We start from the raw sequence: 20,397 nt of genomic DNA on the forward strand, positions 1-20,397 counted from the left end.
TGTGTCACTTGTATTGTTACTTTTGTGTCCAGTGGGTGGGCTCGGAAATGTTATCCTTTTCCTCGCAGCCCCAGTTGCTGGAGAAAATGAAGGAGGAGCTGTTGATGGGTCACGTTCCGCTTGAGTTGACAATTTTCTCACCAGCAGGTCTTTCCACCTCTGCAGACTTGTGTCCGGAAAGAGAGATACAACGTAGGCTATGTTAAACACCAAGAGAATGATTATTATGCTTCCTTATGTCTAATCCCTTGTATGTGTTACAGTTATTTGCTGTGTCAGCCTTTATGTGTGTTCTGTGTAATAATCCTGAAAGTAGTGCTGCTACCGATCTCATATCATTTGTAGTAACTTGGAAAAGATGAGATATGAGGTGCACTCTGGAAGCTTATAGGGGTTAATCAGAGATGAACCCAGATGTGACATCACGCAGCCCCCCCGGAAAATGGTCCAGGCCCGCCCGCATTTACCCCTAGGGATGCGACCACAATGTGTGTCTGCACAGCCGCTGCGCACGTGCATTTTGCCACCACCAGCAAACTGCTGCGCGGCGCTATTGCGACTTGGTCTAAATGACCCCCATAGGCTTTTGGCTCCTGATATGTATCTGTTTTACTTATCTGCAAAACTGAAACCCTGAATTGTTTCTGCTTTAGAGGATATTTCTCTTATGTCATAGAGGTCCACTAGGAGCCATGGGCACTTTAAAAGTTTCACAATGTGGGCTGGCTCCTCCCTCTGTGCTCCTCCTACCAGACTCAGTTTAGTTAATGTGCCCGGAGGAGCCGGTCACAGCTAGGGGAGCTCCTAGGAGTTTTCTTAGTTTTATTGTTTTCTAGAGTCTAATTTTTTACAGGAGGCTGTTTGGCACCAGTCTGCCGGCTTCGTGGGTCTTAGGGGGGAGAATGGCCGAATTAATATAGAGTTACTGGCTCCATTACTCCGCTGACAGGACACTGAGCTCCTGAGGGAAATGTCCGCAAGCCCCACCATGGCGACCGCACACTCCCGCAGCACGCTGCCACCCCTACAGAGCCTGAAGAGTGGTGAGTACAGCGCCGAATTCCCGGTTAGTGGGTCGCCGGTGGGTATGGCGGCACAATGGTGGGAGAGCAGCTCTGGTTTCAGGCTGCGCTCCTGGAAGACTCAGCAACACATTAACTGTATGTCAGCGCTATGAGGGGCGTTCTGAGCCAGCAAGACTACCCTGCACTGGTCTGACTGGGGCTGTGTCCCGCTGTCAGACATAATACCACGAGGCCAGTATAAACAAAAGTGTGGGAAGCCGCACGCCATTACAGGGGGGGGCGGGGCTTTCACTCAGGGCAGACCCAGCAGCTCACCAGCGCCATTTTCTCCCTGCAGATCTCACTACAGGATCCTGACAGGAAAGCGCTGCCCCTCCAGACAACTCCAGCTTACCTCTGCGGTACCAGGGGGTTATAGAGGGGGAAGTGTAATTAAATGGTACTAGCTACCCTATTAAGGGTAATTAGTCAGCGCCGGGCTTTTATACTATTAGCCAGATAGGGCGCTGTGTGGCTGGTTCCTCATACTCTGTGACACTCTGAAGGTACTCTGGGGGAAACTGACATTTTCCTGTGTGTGTGTGCGCATATTTCTCACATTACCATGTCAGGGGACTGTGGGGGTCATTCTGAGCACAGCTACAATCAATCACACTGACATGCGGGGGGGACGCCCAGCACAGGGCTAGTCCGCCCCGCATGTCAGTGCCGGCCCCCCACAGAAGTGCAAAGGCATCGCTCCTGGCCAGCACAGCTTTAGCCGAGAGCTTGTCATCGCTCCCCGGCTCGCTGCGGCCTACCACCCGTTCGGTCCAGCAATGCCTGCGTTGGCCGGACCGCTCCCACAAAACGCCGCCGTTCCGCCCCCTCCCGCCCAGCGACTGCCTCTGCCTGTCAATCAGGCAGAGGCAATTGTATCCCTGATACGGCCTTCAGCTGCCTGGCCGGCGCATGCGCAGTAGGGACCCGTTCGCTTGGCTGTGACAAAAAGCAGCGAGCGAACGGATCACAATGACCCCCTGTGTGTCTTGTACTGCAGAGTGTTATCTTCTCCAGGGGAGTCCCTGCTGTGTACTCAAATCAGTACACCTCAGGCTTCTGGATCTGAACCCGTTTGGGTGGACTCCATAAGGGGTATGATATCAAATATCTCTACCAGATTATCCCATACTGAGAGACGCAGGTTTTTGAGAACATCTGTGCAGGATCTGATTAGGGATTCAGCCCCCACAACTGCGCCTCTCACCCCACCCACGTGTCCACAAAAGCGTATACTGGCCCAGATAATGCATGCTGACACTGATACCGACGCCTCAGATACAGGGGATGGTGAGGTGGATCTGGGGGGAGATGCAGCTCCTGCCCGAGGGGTACAAGCTATGATTGCGGCCATTAGGGATATTTTGCAGATAACTGAGAAGGTTCCTGTTCAGGAAGAGGAATATTATTTTAATGTAAAAAAGAAATCCTCGGTTACCTTCCCTGCATCAAAGGAGTTAAACTCCCTATTTGAAGGAACCTGGGAAAACCCAGAGAAGAAATTCCAAATCCCTAAAAGGCTGCTCATTTCTTTCCCTTTCCCTCAGGAGTATATGAAGAAGTGGGAAACCCCACCTATTGTGGACGCTTCTGTGTCTAGATTGTCAAATAAAGTTGTTTTACCTGTTCCTGGTACAGCCTCCTTAAAGGAGCCGGCTGACCGCAAGATTGAGACTACGCTCAAATCACTATACACTGCTACAGGAGTGGCTCAGAGACCCACTATTGCTTGTGCGTGGATTCTAGGGCCATAGTAAAGTGGTCAGGCACCTTACTAGATGATTTAGAGTCCATAAATGGGAGTGACATTGACATCTTTTTACATCACATACAGGATTCCGCAGGCTTCATGGTGGAGGCCATGAAGGAAATTGGCCTGCTTAATGCAAGGGCCACAACACAGAGGTATTGTTTCTGCAGGCAAAGGGAATAGGAAGCATATCCACAGCAACAGAAGATAATTCAGATCAAAACCAAATAAAAATAGGCAGAGAGAAGAACATAGCTAGGAACAGAAAAAGCACAAACAAAACTCTAAAAGCTATGTGTGCAAATGCTAGGAGCTTAGGAAATAAAATCCCAGAACTAACTGCAATAATGACAAGGGATGATCTAGACATTGTGGCAATTACAGAGTCATGGTACAATGAAAATCATGACTGGGACATAGCTATACCGGGATATACTTTATTTAGGAAGGACAGAATTGGAAAAATCGGAGGAGGGGTAGCAATGTATGTAAAAAATGCCATTAATACTACATTAATACAAAGTATTGAAGAAAAACCTGAGGCCCTTTGGGTGACCATAGAAACAGGGGAAAAGTTGATTATTCGTATTGGCGTGATATACAGGCCACCAGGTCAGGAAGAGGAACTTGACAAGAACCTATTGCAGGACATAACTAAAATGGCATTAAAAGGAGAGGTAATAATCATGGGAGACTTTAATCTTCCTGATGTAAACTGGGAGGTGTCTGTTGCTAGTTCCACTAGAAGTAGGAACATTTTAAATTCCCTTCAGGGAGCATCCCTCCACCAATTGGTGAGGGAGCCCACTCAGAAAGACGCAATATTAGACTTAATACTTACAAATGGAGACAGATTATCGGACGTAAAAGTGGGTGAAAACCTGGGATCCAGTGATCATCAAGCAGTATGGTTCAGCATTAAGACAGAGACTGACTCGTCCCATACAAAAACAAAGGTGTTGGATTTTAGGAAGGCTGATTTTGTAGGGATGGGAAAATGTGTAAGTGATTCTTTGGCAGAGTGGAGGAACTTGGAAACAGTGCAAGAGAGGTGGAAAACATTAAAATGTGCAATATTGAAGGCAACAGACCTTTGTATCAAAACTGTTAGGAAAAACACAAGGAAAAGGAAGCCAGTGTGGTTTGCAAAAGAAGTAGCAAATATTGTGAGAGCAAAAAAGATGGCTTTTAGGAAATATAAGCAGACAAAATAATGAAGACAAAAAGATATATCTTGTTAGACAGAAGGAGACAAAGAAGGTAATCAGATGTGCAAAGGCACAAGCTGAGGAGAAAATGGCCCAGTCAGTGGGTAAAGGAGGCAAAACTTTTTTTAGGTATATAAGCGAAAAGAGAAAAACAAAAGGCGGTATTATAAAACTAAAGACGGACACTGGGAGTCTTGTTGAAGGAGACAATTTAATAGCAGATCATCTTAATGATTATTTTTGCTCAGTATTTACTACTGAAAGAGAGGGGAAGGGGCCACAGTTAAGTTGCAGGGATATTCAGGAAAATGAAACAAGTACATTTACAGAGGAGAAGGTCCTAACAGAATTCTCAAAGCTGAAAGTGGACAAATCTATGGGGCCAGATGGGATACATCCAAGGATATTAAAAGAACTTAAAGAGGTGCTTTTAGCACCATTGACAGAATTATTCAACCAGTCATTAGCTACAGGAGAAATTCCAGGGGACTGGAAAAGAGCAAACGTAGTCCCACTGCACAAAAGTGGAAGCAAGGAAGAGGCAAACAACTACAGACCAGTGAGTCTTACATCAGTAGTAGGGAAATTGATGGAAACACTCTTAAAAGAAAGAGTTGTAGATTATCTCAAATCCGGCAATTTACTGGATCCCAAACAGCATGGATTCACTGGGGGGAGATCATGTCAAACAAATCTTATTGACTTTTTTGATTGTGTGACTAAAGTGATGGATAAAGGTGGAGCCATGGATATAGCTTATCTAGACTTTAGTAAGGCTTTTGACACAGTTCCACATCGCAGACTGCTAAATAAACTTGAAAGTTTGGGATTGGATATTAGGATTATTGAATGGATAAAATCTTGGTTGAAGGCTAGAAAACAGAGAGTTGTGGTAAATGGAGTGCATTCACAGGAGGGAAATGTTACCAGTGGAGTACCCCAGGGATCTGTACTTGGACCAGTGCTTTTTAATATCTTTATTGGTGACATTGCAAATGGCATTAAAGGGAAAGTATGCCTTTTTGCAGATGACACAAAGGTATGCAACAGGGTAGACACACCAGGTGGGGTAAAACAAATGATTGAGGATCTAGGTAGACTAGAGGAATGGTCAAGAGTCTGGCAATTACAGTTTAATGCCAAAAAATGCAAAATCATGCACTTGGGTCTCAAAAATCCTAAAGCTAAATACAGTATTAATGGCACTATACTGGAAACTACTGAGGAGGAAAGGGATCTAGGAGTCACTATTTCAGATGACTTAAAAGCAGGTAAGCAATGTAACAAGGCAATGAGGAAGGCTAGTCAGATGCTTGGCTGCATTGGGAGAGGAATCAGCAGCAGAAAGAAAGAAGTAATAATGCCACTGTATAGGTCATTGGTACGGCCTCATCTAGAATACTGTATTCAGTTCTGGAGGCCATATCTTCAAAAGGATATTAATACATTAGAAACTGTACAAAGGAGGGCAACTAAAATGGTGCATGGCCTACATCACAAAACATACCCAGAAAGACTAAGAAATCTCAATATGTATAGTTTGGAGCAGAGAAGGGAAAGGGGGGACATGATAGAAGCTTTCAAATATATGAAGGGTTTTAACAAAGTCCAGGAGGGAAACATTCTCCAAATGAAGAGAAGCAATAGGACACGAGGACATGCACTGAGACTGGAGGGGGGGAGGTTCAGGGGAAATTTGCGGAAAAATTATTTCACAGAAAGGGTAGTGGACAAGTGGAATAGCCTCCCATCAGAGGTGGTAGAGGCTAAGACAGTAGAGCAATTTAAACATGCATGGGATAGACATAAGGATATCCTTACAAAGAAATAAGGATCAAATAAGGTTAGTGATAAAAAAATAAGGGGCAGACTAGATGGGCCAAGTGGTTCTTATCTGCCGACATATTCTATGTTTCTATGTAACTGTGGCAGTTTCGGCATGCAGGGGACTGTGGCTAAGCCAATGGACTGTTAACACAGAATCCAAGAAAAGTGGAGATCCTGCTATTCACAGGTGAGGCCCTGTTACGTGGATATCCAAGGCAGCTGCAGGTAAGTCGACATATCTTTCTTTCGCAACTACACCGGCTAGGAAATCATATCCTACACCTACACTGCAGTCCTTTTGGGCTGCAAAGTTTAAAAAGAAGTCCCAGGGTTCCTCCACTTCCTTTAGAGGAGGTTGAGGAAAATCCAGAAAACTGGCAGTGACAGGTTCCCAGGAACAGACCTCAGGTTCTGCTTCCTCAAAACCTTGAGCATGACGGTGGACCTCATTGCCTGGAGACCAGGCAGGTGGGAGCAAGGTTAAAAGATTTCAGTCACATCTGGGCGACATCATGCCTAGACCCCTGGGTAAAAGATATTGCCCAGGGATACAGATGGGAGTTTCAATAACTCCCACCTCACAGATTCATCAAATCAGGTTTACCAGCTTCTCAGGAGGACAGTACAATCCTGCAGGAGGCTATTCAAAAATTGGTGCAAACACAAGTCATTGTTCCAGTTCCACCTCAACTACAGAACAGTGGTTATTACTCCAATCTGTGGTACCGAAACTGGGCGGTTCGGTAAGACCGATATTGAACCTAAAATCATTGAACCCTTGAGGGTATTGAAATTCAAGATTCAGTCTCAGAGCAGTAATCTCAGGTCTGGAGGAGGGGGAATTCCTGGTATCCCTTAATATCAAGGATGCGTATCTTCACATTCCGATCTGGCCGCCTCACCAGGCTTATCTAAGGTTTGCACTACAGGACTGTCTCTATCAGTTCCAGGCACTGCCATTTGGCCTCTACTGCACCGAGGGTATTCACCAAGGTCATGGCAGAGATGATGCTCCTCCGCAAGCAGGGAGTGAACATAATTCCATATCTGGACGATCTACTGATAAAAGCATTTTCCAGGGAAAGGTTGTTGCAGAGTACTACTCTCTCAACTCATCTACTTCAGGATCATGGATGGATTCTGAACCTTCCAAAAATACGTTTGGAGCAGACAAGGAGACTTCCCTTCTTAGGGATGATACTCGACATGGAAGTTCAGAGAGTGTTTCTTCCATTGGAAAAAGTGTTGGTGATCCAGTCAATGGTCCAGGATGTCCTGAAGCCAGCCCGGGTATCGGTTCATCAGTGCATTCGCCTTCTGAGGAAGATGGTAGCCTCCTACAAGGCACTGCAGTACGAAAGATTCCATGCAAGATTCTTCCAGCTGGATCTCCTGGACAAGTGGTCCAGATCACATCTTCACATGCACCAGCGGATACGCCTGTCACTGAAAGCCAGAATTTCACTTCTCTGGTGGCTGCAGACTTCTCACCTGATCGTAGGCCACAGGTTTGGGATTGAAAATTGGATTCTTCTAACCACATATGCAAACCTTAGAGGTTGGGGAGCAGTCACCCCAGGAGGAAAACTTCCAAGGAAAGTGGTCAAGTCAGGAAGCCATCCTTCCAATAAACATTCTGGAACTAAGGGCAGTATACAATGCCCTTCTACAAGCGGCATATCTTCTAAGAGATCAAGACATTCAGGTTCAGTCGGACAATGTAACGGCGGTGACCTACATAAACCAACAGGGCGGAACGAAGAGCGAGCTGCACTGTCGGAGGTAACAAGAATTATTCTCTGGGCAGAAAGACATGCATTGGCTCTGTCGTCAATCTTCATTCCAGAAGTGGACTACTGGGAAGCAGACTTCCTCAGCAGACACAATCTCCATCTAGGAGAGTGGTGCCTCCACCTGGAGGTGTTTGCGGAGGTTACAAGCCAGTGGGGAGTACCTCAGATAGACATAATGGCCTCTCGTCTCAACAAGAAGCTCAGGCGGTACCGTTCCAGGTCGAGATACCTGCAAGCAGTGGCCGTGGATGCGCTGGTAACTCTGTGGTTGTTTCAGTTAGTATATGTGTTCCCTCCACTTCTACTCATCCCAAGGATTCTCAGTAGAATCAAAAGAACAAGGCTTCAGGCGATCCTCATTGCTCCGGACTAGCCAAGAAGGGCTTGGTACGCGGATCTTCTGGAATTACTCATAGAGGATCCGAGGCCTCATCTCTTTGTGAGGACCTGCTGCAACAGGGACTGTTTGTTTATCAAGACTTACCACAGCTACGTTTGATGGCATGGAAGTTGAGCGCCAGATCTTAGCTTGGAAGGAGATTCTGAACAGGGTGATTCCTACTCTGATCCAAGCTAGGAAGGGAGTAACATCTAAGCATGTATCTTGGTGTGAATCCAAAAAGTTTCCTGTGGTAGAGTTTAAACTGGGGCGTTTCCTCTTCTTTCTGCAAGCTAGTGTGGATGTGGGCCTACACCTAGGCTCCATAACGGTCCAGATTTCGGCCTTGTCCATTTTCTTTCAGAAACAATTGGCTGCTCTCCCTGAGGTTCAGACATTCTTGAAAGGGGTTCTTCAAATCCAACCGCCCTATGGCACCTTGGGATCTTAATGTGGTGTTACAGTTCCTGCAATCGGATTGGCTTGAGCCTTTACAGGAGCTAGATGTAAAGTGTCTTACATGGAAGGCTGTCACACTGTTGGCCTTGGCATCAGCAAGTCGTGTGTCAGAATTGGGGGCATTGTCGCACCAGAACCCCTACTTGGTTTTTCATGAAGATAGTGTTACGATCCAGATGCTCAGGACAGGGGAGATCTTATGCAGTCCAGAGCACCAGGACGTGATGTAGGGATAGGGAAATGGAATGGAAATAGCCCCTAGCACCCTACCTCCGTTGTCTTACCCGTGTTGTCAATTCACGCCTGAATAACTGGTTTCTTGGGCCCACGGCAGCCGCGTTTGAAGGGCGGATTAGGTCTGCCCAACTCCCAGGTCTTAAAGGGAGACAAAGTGTGAACTGAGACAGGGTAATAACAAGGGGACCTCTAACTGAAACAACCAAGCTAGGGGCTACTAACTACCTAAAAACTAAACGTATGTGCAGCACGCCGCCAAAGGAAAAAGAACTACAAAGGATATCACTGTCCACTCCCCCACACAGCACCACCGAGTTCCGGGGAGGACAGTGAGAGCGGAAACCTCTGCAAAAGCACCAACTCAAAGAAACGCAAATACTAAGCGGCCTAGGCCGCAACACGCGGCAGAAGCCGCTACTCACGAAACCGGGCGAGAACCCCAGATGACATTAACAGGTTTACAAGGACCAGAAGGATTCCCAGGACCGGCTTCAGAACTCCAGAATACAAGAGGGCAGGGAGCAGGATCGACCAGATGCAGCTGACCAAGAACAAACTTCTACAAGGCAGGAACAGCATACAGGAAGCTATCACCGGCATTTGTGTGAGACACTGTGGAGGCATATAACAGGGAACCCTCCAATGGCAGTACAGAGCTTAATTGATAAATGTCGTGCAGCTGCCTTGCTGCACGACCAGAGGAGAACAGGTGAGTAATCTTATGGCAACGGGGAACGCGGTCCACCTGTGGCGTCCCCGTTGCCATGGACCCGGCGGCCCTGCACGCACGGCGCCCTAGCATTGCCAGGGACCCAGCAGCTATCGTGCGCACGGCGTCCCGGCATTGCTAGGCGCCGTGTGGAAGCAGGGAGAGAGAGAGGCGTGGCGGCCGTGACCGCTGCTCTGTCAGGGCACGGCCGAACACAGCCGCACCTAACAGTACCCCATCCCCCCTTGAGGAGGGGTTAAAGAACCCCTAGAGCCGGGTTTCTGAGGAAACTCCTGAAAGAATATCTTCTTAAGTTTAGGAGCATGTAAATCCTTATCCAACACCCAAGACCTTTCTTCAGGGCCATAACCTTTCCAGTGGACCAAAAAATAAAGCCGGCCACGAGAAAGCTTAGAATCTAAAACCTTCTCCACCAAGAACTCTTGTTGCCCCTGAACATCCACCGGAAGTCTAACCCGGGAAGTCCTCCGAGGAAATCTCCTGGAAGAAAAATACTGTTTCAAAAGGGAACAGTGAAAAGTATTGCCAATTTTGAGTGATCTCGGCAAACGTAGCCGAAAAACAACTGGGTTGACTTTCTTAATAATAAGGAATGGTCCAATAAATTTGGGTCCCAATCTAGCCGAGGGTTGTCGGAGCTTGATGTTGCGTGTTGACAACCACACCTTATCTCCCACCTTAACAGTGCAAGGACGTCGGAGCCTATCAGAAAATTTATTTTCTCGGAAGGCAGCTTTCTTCAGGGCAAAGTGCACCTTTCTCCAAATCGTTCTGAGATGGGAGGTTAAGGTCAACGAGGAGACTGGAGAATGAGGGAAAAAAGATTTGGCTCTAGGATGAAAGCCAAAGACCGAAAAGAATGGGGACTCCTTGGTGGAAGAATGACAAGAGTTATTATAGGCAAATTCAGCTAAAGGAAGAAATTCAGACTAATCATTCTGAAGTTTGGCCGAATACAACCGTAAATACTGTTTTAATGACTGATTAACTCGTTTGGTTTGTCCGTTAGATTGTGGATGGTACCCAGATGTTAAAGAGCGTTTCATATTTAATGAGGCACAAAAACGTTTCCAGAAACGGGCGATGAATTGCGGACCCCGATCAGAGACAATATCCCTGGGCAACCCATGGAGCCTGAACACATGGCGGAGAAACAAGACTGCCAACCCTTGAGCAGAGGGCAATCGGGGAAGAGCAATGAAGTGAGCCATCTTACTAAAACGATCTACTACCACCCAAATGACTCGAAATCCGGCTGAAAGAGGAAGGTCCACCACGAAATCCATGGATATATGTGACCATGGCCTGAGAGGAACGGCTAAAGGTATGAGTTGCCCAATCGGCAAAGAACGAGAAACCTTATGCCATGCATAACCTGACAGAATGGACAAATTCCCTTACATCTTTAGAAAGATTAGGCCACCACACCGAGCTAAAGACTAACTCCAAGGTCTTAGTCATACCTGGATGACCAGAGACTTTGTTGTCATGAAATTCCGCTAAAACATTGCCTCTCAGAAATTCAGGGATGAAGAGACGATCAGCAGGAGTAAGTTTGGGAGCCTGCCGTTGAAGCTGGACTGAGTAAATAAATCCTGTGTGTGGCCTGCCCGGATGACAGATGATGGAACTATGGGGGTAGTAGCAGGATGGTTATTGTGAACCGGAAGAAAACAACGTGACAGGGCATCAGCTTTCGTATTCTTGGAACCGGGCCTGAAGGTGGTGATAAACCTGAAACTAATAAAAAACAATGCCCAACGTGCCTGCCGAGCATTAAGCCGTTTAGCTGACTCAATATACTGCAGGTTCTTATGGTCAGTAAACACTGTAATGGTATGCCTAGCTCCCTCCAGCCAATGCCTCCACTCCTCGAAAGCCCATTTAACTGCCAGCAATTCTCGATTACCAACATCATAGTTGGGTTTTGCAGGGGAGAATTTCCTGCACATGAAGGCACAAGGGTGTAATTCCTGAGACTCCGGGTCTTCCTGAGAAAGGATAGCCCCCACTACAACCTCTGGAGGCATCTACCTCAACTATAAAGGGGAGCTCCGGGTTAGGGTGCCTGAGATCAGGAGCTGAGACAAAGGCCTGCTTCAAGGCCAGAAAGGCAGACTCCACTTCAGGCGACCAATTGGAAGGGTCCGCTCCTTTTTTAGTCAATGCTACTATAGGAGCGACCAAATCAGAAAAGGAATGAATGAACCGCCTATAATAATTAGCAAACCCTAAAAAGCGCTGAATTGCTTTTAAATTCGTGGGTTGCGCCCAATTAAGGATGGCCTGGAGTTTTTTCGATTCCATGAAAAATCCCTGGGGAGAAATAATATATCCCTAGAAGGACACTTCTGTGATGTGGAAATCACATTTCTCCAGTTTAGCGTATAAATAATTCTCCTGTAGTTTTTGAAGGACCAGTCGCACATGGGTAATATGTTGTTCCATAGACTCAGAGTAAATCAAAATGTCATCTAAGTAAACGACTACGAACTTCCCTAGAAAGTCACGAAGAACATCATTAATGAGGTCTTGAAATACCGCAGGAGCATTTGACAACCCAAACGGCATCACCAGGTATTTATAATGACCCGACTGTGTGCTGAAAGCCGTCTTCCACTCATCCCCAGATCTTATTCGGATGAGATTGTAAGCTCCTAAGATCGATCTTAGAGAAGATGACGGCAGAGCGTAACTGATCAAACAGTACTGAAATCAATGGCAGAGGATAGGTGTTTTTAACAGAAATTTTATTCAGAGCCCGAAAATCAATACATGGTCTGAGCGACCCATCTTTTTTCTCAACAAAAAAGAACCCTTCACTCAATGGAGATTTCAAGGGCCTAATGAAGCCTTTTTTCAGGCTCTCCTGAATATAATTATCCATAGCCGTGGTTTCTGGCCCAGACAGGGCATATAGTCTCCCCTTAGGTAAAGTGGCACCTGGGATTAAATCAATAGCGCAGTCATAGGACCGATGGGGAGGCAGAACGTCCGCATTACCCTTGGAGAAAACATCAGCAAAATCCTGATATTCCAAAGGAATAAGTTCTGGGGTAACAGTCGCAACCCAGACTGGATGGGAAATACAATCCTTAACACAAAAGGGACCCCATTGGGAAATCTCCACAGACCGCAAATCTATGGTGGGATTATGAAAGGCAAGCCAGGGGTGACCCAAAACTACTGGAACTGCCGGACAATGTGTAAGGCAAAATTCTATTTTTTCTGAATGTAGGGCCCCCAGTGTCAGTTGTACTGGAGGTGTGCGGTGAGTAATTACCTCATTGGAAAGCGGACCACCATCCAAGCCGTGCATGGTGATACGTTTATCCAAAGGAATCTGCGGAACGCCTAAAGCCTAGGCCGCAACACGTGGCAGAAGCCGCTACTCACGAAACCGGGCGAGAATCCCAGATGACAGTAACAGGTTCACAAGGACCAGAAGGATTCCCAGGACTGGCTTCAGAACTCCAGAATACAAGAGGGCAGGGAGCAGGATCGACCAGATGCAGCTGACCAGGAACAAACTTCTACAAGGCAGGAACAGCATACAGGAAGCTATCACCGGCGTTTGTGTGAGACACTGAGGAGGCATATAACAGGGAACCCTCCAATGGCAGTACAGAGCCTAATTGATGAATGTCGTGCAGCTGCCTTGCTGCACGTCCAGGGGAGAACAGGTGAGTAATCTTATGGCAACAGGGAACGCGGTCCACATGTGGCGTCCCCGTTGCCATGGACCCGTCGGCCCTGCACGCACGGCGTTCCATCGTTGCCAGGGACCCGGCGGCTATCACGTGTACGGCGTCCCGGCGTTGCTAGGCGCCGTGCGGAAGCAGGGAGAGAGAGAGGCACGGCGGCCATGACCGCTGCTCTGTCAGGGCACGACCGAACACTGCCGCGCCTAACAGATAGAGCTGAGCTTAGAACACGTCATCAGTTTCTTCCTAAGGTTGTGTCTGCATTTTATATCGACCAACCTATTGTGGTGCCAGTGGCTACTGACTCCTCAGCTTCTTCAAAGTCCTTGTACGTTGTGAGAGCTTTGAAGATATATGTGAAGCGGACAGCTAGTCACAGGAAATCGGATGCGCTGTTTGTCCTTTATGATCCCAATAAGATTGGGTGTCCTGCTTCTAAGCAGACAATTGCTCGCTGGATCAGGTTTACTATCCAGCATGCTTATTCCACGGCAGGATTGCTGGTTCCAAGATCTGTACAGGCCCACTCTACTCATTCAGTGAGTTCTTCCTAGATGGCTGCCCGGGGTGTTTTGGCTCTACAGCTTTGCCGAACAGCTGCTTGGTCAGATTTGAACACAATTGCTAAGTTCTACAAGTTTGATACTTTGGCCTCTGAGGACCTCAAGTTTGGTCACTCAGTTCTGCAGGACCCTCAGCACTCTCCCTCCCGTACTGGGAGCTTTGGTACATCCATATGGTACTAAATGGAACCCCAGTATCTACTAGGACAAAAAAGAAAATAGGATTTTAATTACCTACCGGTAAATCCCTTTCTCATAGTCCGTAGAGGATGCTGGGTGCCCGCCCAGTGCTTCGTATTCCTGCATAGTTACGTGGGTAAGTATTGGTTCAGCTGTTGCAGTTCATGTTTCATGATTTGTTGGCATGGTTTTCCTTTGGTTATGTGAGTGCTGGTTCAAATCTCACCACTGTGTATTTCCTTCTCTCGAAGTATGTCCGTCTCCTTGGGCACAGTTTCTAGACTGAGTCTGGTAGGAGGGGCATAGAGGGAGGAGCCAGTCCACACTATTAAACTCTTAAAGTGCCCATGGCTCCTAGTGGACCCATCTATACCCCATGGTACTAAATGGAACCCCAGTATCCTCTACGGACTACGACTATTTTTATCCATGTTGTCCATAGTAAAGTATTTAAATATAGAGCAAAATCTGTGTATTAAAGATATGAAATAAAGTTTAAAAACAAAAGATTTCCGTTGAATCTTTTTATTTGTGTATTATCTTATTTTCAGATGTTTTTGTACTTTTGCAGTGGGGGGGTCGGGCCTGACATGCGGGGCGGACTAGCCCTGTGCTGAGCATCCGCCCCACATGTCAGTGTGCCTGATTGTAGCCCTGTGCTGAGCATCCCCCCCACATGTCAGTGTGCCTGATCGTAGCCCTGTGCTGAGCATCCCCCCCACATGTCAGTGTGCCTGATCGTAGCCCTGTGCTGAGCATCCCCCCACATGTCAGTGTGCCTGATCGTAGCCCTGTGCTGAGCATCCCCCCCACATGTCAGTGTGCCTGATCGTAGTCCTGTGCTGAGCATCCGCCCCACATGTCAGTGTGCCTGATTGTAGCCCTGTGCTGAGCATCCCCCCCACATGTCAGTGTGCCTGATCGTAGCCCTGTGCTGAGCATCCCCCCCACATGTCAGTGTGCCTGATCGTAGCCCTGTGCTGAGCATCCCCCCCACATGTCAGTGTGCCTGATCGTAGCCCTGTGCTGAGCATCCCCCCACATGTCAGTGTGCCTGATCGTAGCCCTGTGCTGAGCATCCTCCCCACATGTCAGTGTGCCAGATCGTAGCCCTGTGCTGAGCATCCCCCCCACATGTCAGTGTGCCTGATCGTAGCCCTGTGCTGAGCATCCCCCCCACATGTCAGTGTGCCTGATTGTAGCCCTGTGCTGAGCATCCCCCCCACATGTCAGTGTGCCTGATCGTAGCCCTGTGCTGAGCATCCCCCCCACATGTCAGTGTGCCTGATCGTAGTCCTATGCTGAGCATCCCCCCCACATGTCAGTGTGCCTGATCGTATCCCTGTGCTGAGCATCCCCCCCACATGTCAGTGTGCCTGATCGTAGCCCTGTGCTGAGCATCCCCCCCACATGTCAGTGTGCCTGATCGTAGCCCTGTGCTGAGCATCCCCCCACATGTCTGTGCCTGATCGTAGCCCTGTGCTGAGCGTCCCCCCCGCATGTCAGTGTGCCTGATCGTAGCCCTGTGCTGAGCATCCCCCCCACATGTCAGTGTGCCTGATCGTAGTCCTGTGCTGAGCATCCCCCCCCACATGTCAGTGTGCCTGATCGTAGCCCTGTGCTGAGCATCCCCCCCACATGTCAGTGTGCCTGATCGTAGCCCTGTGCTGAGCATCCCCCCCACATGTCAGTGTGCCTGATCGTAGCCCTGTGCTGAGCATCCCCCCCACATGTCAGTGTGTAGGGCTATGATCAGGTCTGAATTAGTCCCAAACAGTGCTTTTAGAAGGAACACAAGAAGTGTATAGATCGCAATAATCAGAAGTCTGGGACAATGAGGTGAAGAAACCAACGCTGTGGTACTAATGGCCTCAATACAGGTCACTTGGAGGAAGAGACTAGGGTAAGAGCAACAACAATTTTTCAAACACATAAAAAAACTGGTTTGAAAAAACTATAAAAAAACAAGGATGGTCCAGTACAGAGGACTGTGTACTCAGCATGTGTAAGTACATACCACTGGATGAAGCACTGGAATGGGAGGAGGGGGTGGGCTGTGTGGGTCCCAGCAGAAAACAGCTCATCTGTTGAGGGTTTCCCGGTACATAATGCATGGGTTGGTGATGTGGGTGGGGCACACTTGGGAGACAGCGCCTGGCAGGAGGTGTTATCTCACACGCCTCATCAAGAGATTCTTTATTTGCGTGGGAGGTAGCATCAAGAACCAGACGCTTGTAGATCTTTTGATCCTCCTCCATCAGTCGAATCTCCGCCGCGATGTAATTGCCAAACGATTGCTCCAAGTCCGGGGGCCTATTAAGAATCTCCTCGGTGTGAGTGAAAAACTGTTGTGAGCTGGGCGGGGCAGAAGTGGGTTTCCTGATGACCTCCGCTGTGTCAGGGGTTGTGGCTGTGGGGTTGGGTCATCCACTTCAGTTGCCTCGCTCATGGAAGGCTCCACTTCCAGCTCCGGTGTAATATCCTGCAATATAAAACAAAAATGAACTACATGTAAAAATGTGTGGGTACAATACAAATTATTATTATTATTATCCTTTATATGGCGCCACAAGGTTACCACAGCACCCAATTACAGAATACATATATAATCAAACAGGAAAACAGCGACTTACAGTTGATGACAGTATAGGACAAGTACAGGGTAAATACACATAGTTACATCAGCAGATGATACTGGAATAAGTATCAGGTGGCAGAAGACTGCTGGAATTGGTGCAGTTGAAGATTATTAAAGTAAGAAAGGATAAGCACATGAGGGAGGAGGGCCCTGCTCGTGAGAGCTTACATTCTAAAGAGGAGGGGTAGACAGACAGGCATGACACAGATGGGGTACATAACGAGCGTGAAACAGGGTTAGGATGAGATTTGGCTGGGTTTGGTGAAGAAGTGGGTCTTGAGAGCCCGTTTGAAGTTTTGTAGAGAGGTGGAGAGTCTGAGGGGGAGAGGTAGGGAATTCCAGAGAAGTGGTACAGCATGTGAAAAATCTTGGAGGTAGGAGTGGGAGGAAGTAATCCATAGGCAGGAGAGTTGGCGTGCATTAGCAGAGCGAAGAGGACAGGTGGGAGTGTAAAGGAAGATAAGGTCAGAGATGTAGATGGGAGAGGAGTGGGAGAGGGCTTTGTAAGCGAGTGTGAGAAGCTTGAAATGGATTCTGAAAGGGAATGGGAGCCAGTGTAGGTCCAGTAAGAGAGGAGAGGTGGACGTAGTGCGTTTTGGTGAGGAAAATGAGCCGGGCAGCAGCATTGAGGATAGATTGGAGTGGAGAGATATTTGTCAGGAATGCCAGTCAGGAGGAGATTACAGTAGTCCAGTCTGGAGATGACCAGTGAGTGGAAAAGAGTCTTAGTAGCATCCTGGGTCAGAAAGGGTCTGATCCTGGAAATAATTTTTAGATGAAAATGGCAGGTTTGTGAGAGGTGCTGAATGTGTGGTTTGAAGGAGAGGGAGGAGTCAAGGATTACTCCAAGACAGCGCACTTGGGAGCTAGAGGAGATAGTAGTACCATCAATAGATAATGAGATTGTAGGAGGTGAGGTTATGCAGGAGGGAGAGAAGATGATCAGCTCAGTCTTAGACATGTTAGGTGTAATAAAGCGCTGGGACATCCAAACAGAGATAGCAGAGAGACACTTGGAGATTCGAGTGAGGAGAGAGGTCTGGAGAGGAAAGATAGATTTGGGTGTCATCAGCATTGAGATGATATTGGAAACCAAAAGAACTAATGAGCTTACCTAGTGAGGACGTATAGAGAGAGAAGAGAAGAGGTCCAAGGACAGAAGCTTTGGGTACATCTACAGTTAGTGGAAGTGGGGGGAAGTGGAGCCATGGGAGGAGACAGAGAATTAATGGTCAGAGAGGTAGGAAGACAGCCAAGAGAGGGAAGTGTCACGCAGACCAATGGAGTGAAGGATTTGCAGTAGGAGAGGATGGTCCACAGTGTCAAACGCAGCAGAGAGATCAAGTAGAATAAGTAGAGAGTAGTATCCCTTAGATTTAGCAGCATAGAGGTCATTGCATACTTTTGTAAGGGCAGTTTCAGTGGAGTGGAGAGGATGGAAGCCAGACTGGAATGGGTCAAGCAGTGAGTGTGAGAAAAGAAAGGAAGTAAAGCGGTTGTAGACAATACGCTCAAGGAGTTTGGAGAAGAGAGATGGGTCGGTAGTTGGAGAGAGTGTTTGGATCAAGGGTAGGTTTTTTAAGAATAGGAGAGCTGAGTGCATGCTTAAAGCCACAGGGGTCAGTGCCTGATGAGGGGGAGAGATTGAGAAGGTGGGAAAGATGGCAACAAGCAGAAGGAGAGAGGTAGCGGAGGAGGTCGGGAGGTGATAGGGTCAAGTGGGGAGGTGGCGAGGGGACAGGAAGGAATGAGGGCCATGACTTCCTCTCCAGATGCATGGGAGAAAGATGTCAGAGTTGGTAAGAGGGATGGGAAGGGGCGGTAAGGCATGGGAAAAGGCTGTGTGATGGGAGAAATGTGTGTGTACTTACCAGATCCAGACTCTCCGATGCCTCCTCTTCCACAAGAGTCACACTGTGACCTTATCCTTGGCTCTTGTTCCAAAGTGAATTTCATGAGTTTATAGTACCACAGCGTTGGCTTGTAAACCTCATCCGTCCCGGCTCCAGAATGTTGCGATTCCATGTACTTCTTGTGCTCCTACAAAAACACTGGAAATTTGCAATGTTCTTCTTTACCCAATTTAGGTCTCCAGCGCTGTTCCTGGCTCTACTGTATCTGATCAGCTGGTCATATGCCCGATTCCTGTGTCCTGTTAGTATAGTCCACACTTATTACACACCACAGGCACTCGTTCTCCTGATACAATTCAATGAATCCAGACCAGAATTTGTGATTTGCCTCTGCTGACATATCTGTGGGAAAAATATTATACTCAATTTAATTACAAAGTACAAGTGTAATGTACACACCTGTGTCATACAACCTGTATAGTAATGCACAAACAGCAACTTGAATTATGAGCACCCAGCTGACTCATATCCAGCACCGTTACACATTATTACACACTGTAATGCCCATTACACATTATTTCACACCATAATGCCCATTACACATTATTACACACTATAATGCCTATTACACATTATTACACACCATAATGCCCATTACACATTATTACACACTGTAATGCCCCTTACACATTATTACACATCGTAATGCCCATTACACACTATTACACACCGTAATGCCCATTACACATTATTACACACTGTAATGCCCCTTACACATTATTACACACCGTAATGCCCATTACACACTATTACACACCGTATGCCCATTACACATTATTACACACCATAATGCCCATTACACATTATTACACACTGTAATGCCCCTTACACATTATTACACACCGTAATGCCCATTACACACTATTACACACCGTAATGCCCATTACACATTATTACACACCGTAATGCCCATTACACACTAGTACACACCGTAGTGCACATTACACAAAATTACACATCCGTATTGCCCGTTACATATTATTACACAGCATTACGCCCATTACACATTATTACACACCTTTCACGCACCGCCACAGGCTTACCGTGGGTACTGGGATCCAGGCGTTGCTGATCCAGCTGCTGGCAGTGCTGTGTGGATGGGCAGGGGCATGGCTGCATTCCTTTGTGTCTGCAGCATGAGAGGAGGCCATGTTGGAGACCAAAATGGCTTAGGAACCAATGGGGCTTCTCAGGGTAAGTGTCCAGCCAATCCTGGTGCCTGTCCTCCTATAAATAGGGGCATCTTGTTGCACTCTCTGCCAGTGCTTTGTTGTTGCTTAGTAAAAGCCCAGCTCTGTGCTCCCACATATAGATTCTGTGTCTCCTGGTAGTCTCAGTTCCCACTCCACTCCCTGTCCATACCTGCTTTCCACCGCTGCATACTACCGGCCAGCACTCCAGTACACCGCCCACACTTACCTGTGCTCTGGTTGGTACTTTGGGTTCCCTGGGATCCTGTGGGGTCTGCCAATCTCCCTTCAGAGTTCTTCAGCCACGTCTTTGAATATCTGTGTTCTTCAGCCACATCTTGAATATCTGAGTTCTTCAGCCACGTGTTTGAATATCCAAGTTCTACAGTCACGTCTTCTAATACTCAGTATCCATTTATCTTCAGAGTTTTTCAGCCACATGTTTAAATATCCAATCACCACATTTCTTCAGAGTTCTTCAGCCACGTCTTCTAATATCCAGTAACCATATTTCTTCAGAGTTTGTAGCCCCATCTTCACGTATTCAGTTTCTTCACACCTAGTGATCTATAGTAGCAAATTATACTTACCGATAATTTCATTTCTTCAAGATACTCCATGGCAGCCATTACTCTGGGATTTATCTCTACTCCTAGATTTTAGACAGGAAGTTTTTTCTATTTTAGGCTCCGCCCCCTCAGGGAATATAGGTCCGTCCGCCTCTGGCTTCCCCAGTCTTTTGAGTGTCTCCTTGACGGAGCC

General features: G+C 47.4%; 1 protein-coding gene across 1 annotated transcript in view; it reads right to left on the bottom strand.

The window, feature by feature from the left end:
• Positions 1–20,397, bottom strand: part of LOC134983450 (gastrula zinc finger protein XlCGF26.1-like) — a 452,758-nt gene that overhangs the window by 132,674 nt on the left and 299,687 nt on the right. The window lies entirely within an intron of this gene.

Source organism: Pseudophryne corroboree (assembly GCF_028390025.1).
Source record: "Pseudophryne corroboree isolate aPseCor3 chromosome 3 unlocalized genomic scaffold, aPseCor3.hap2 SUPER_3_unloc_15, whole genome shotgun sequence".
Classification (NCBI taxonomy): Eukaryota; Metazoa; Chordata; class Amphibia; order Anura; family Myobatrachidae; genus Pseudophryne; species Pseudophryne corroboree.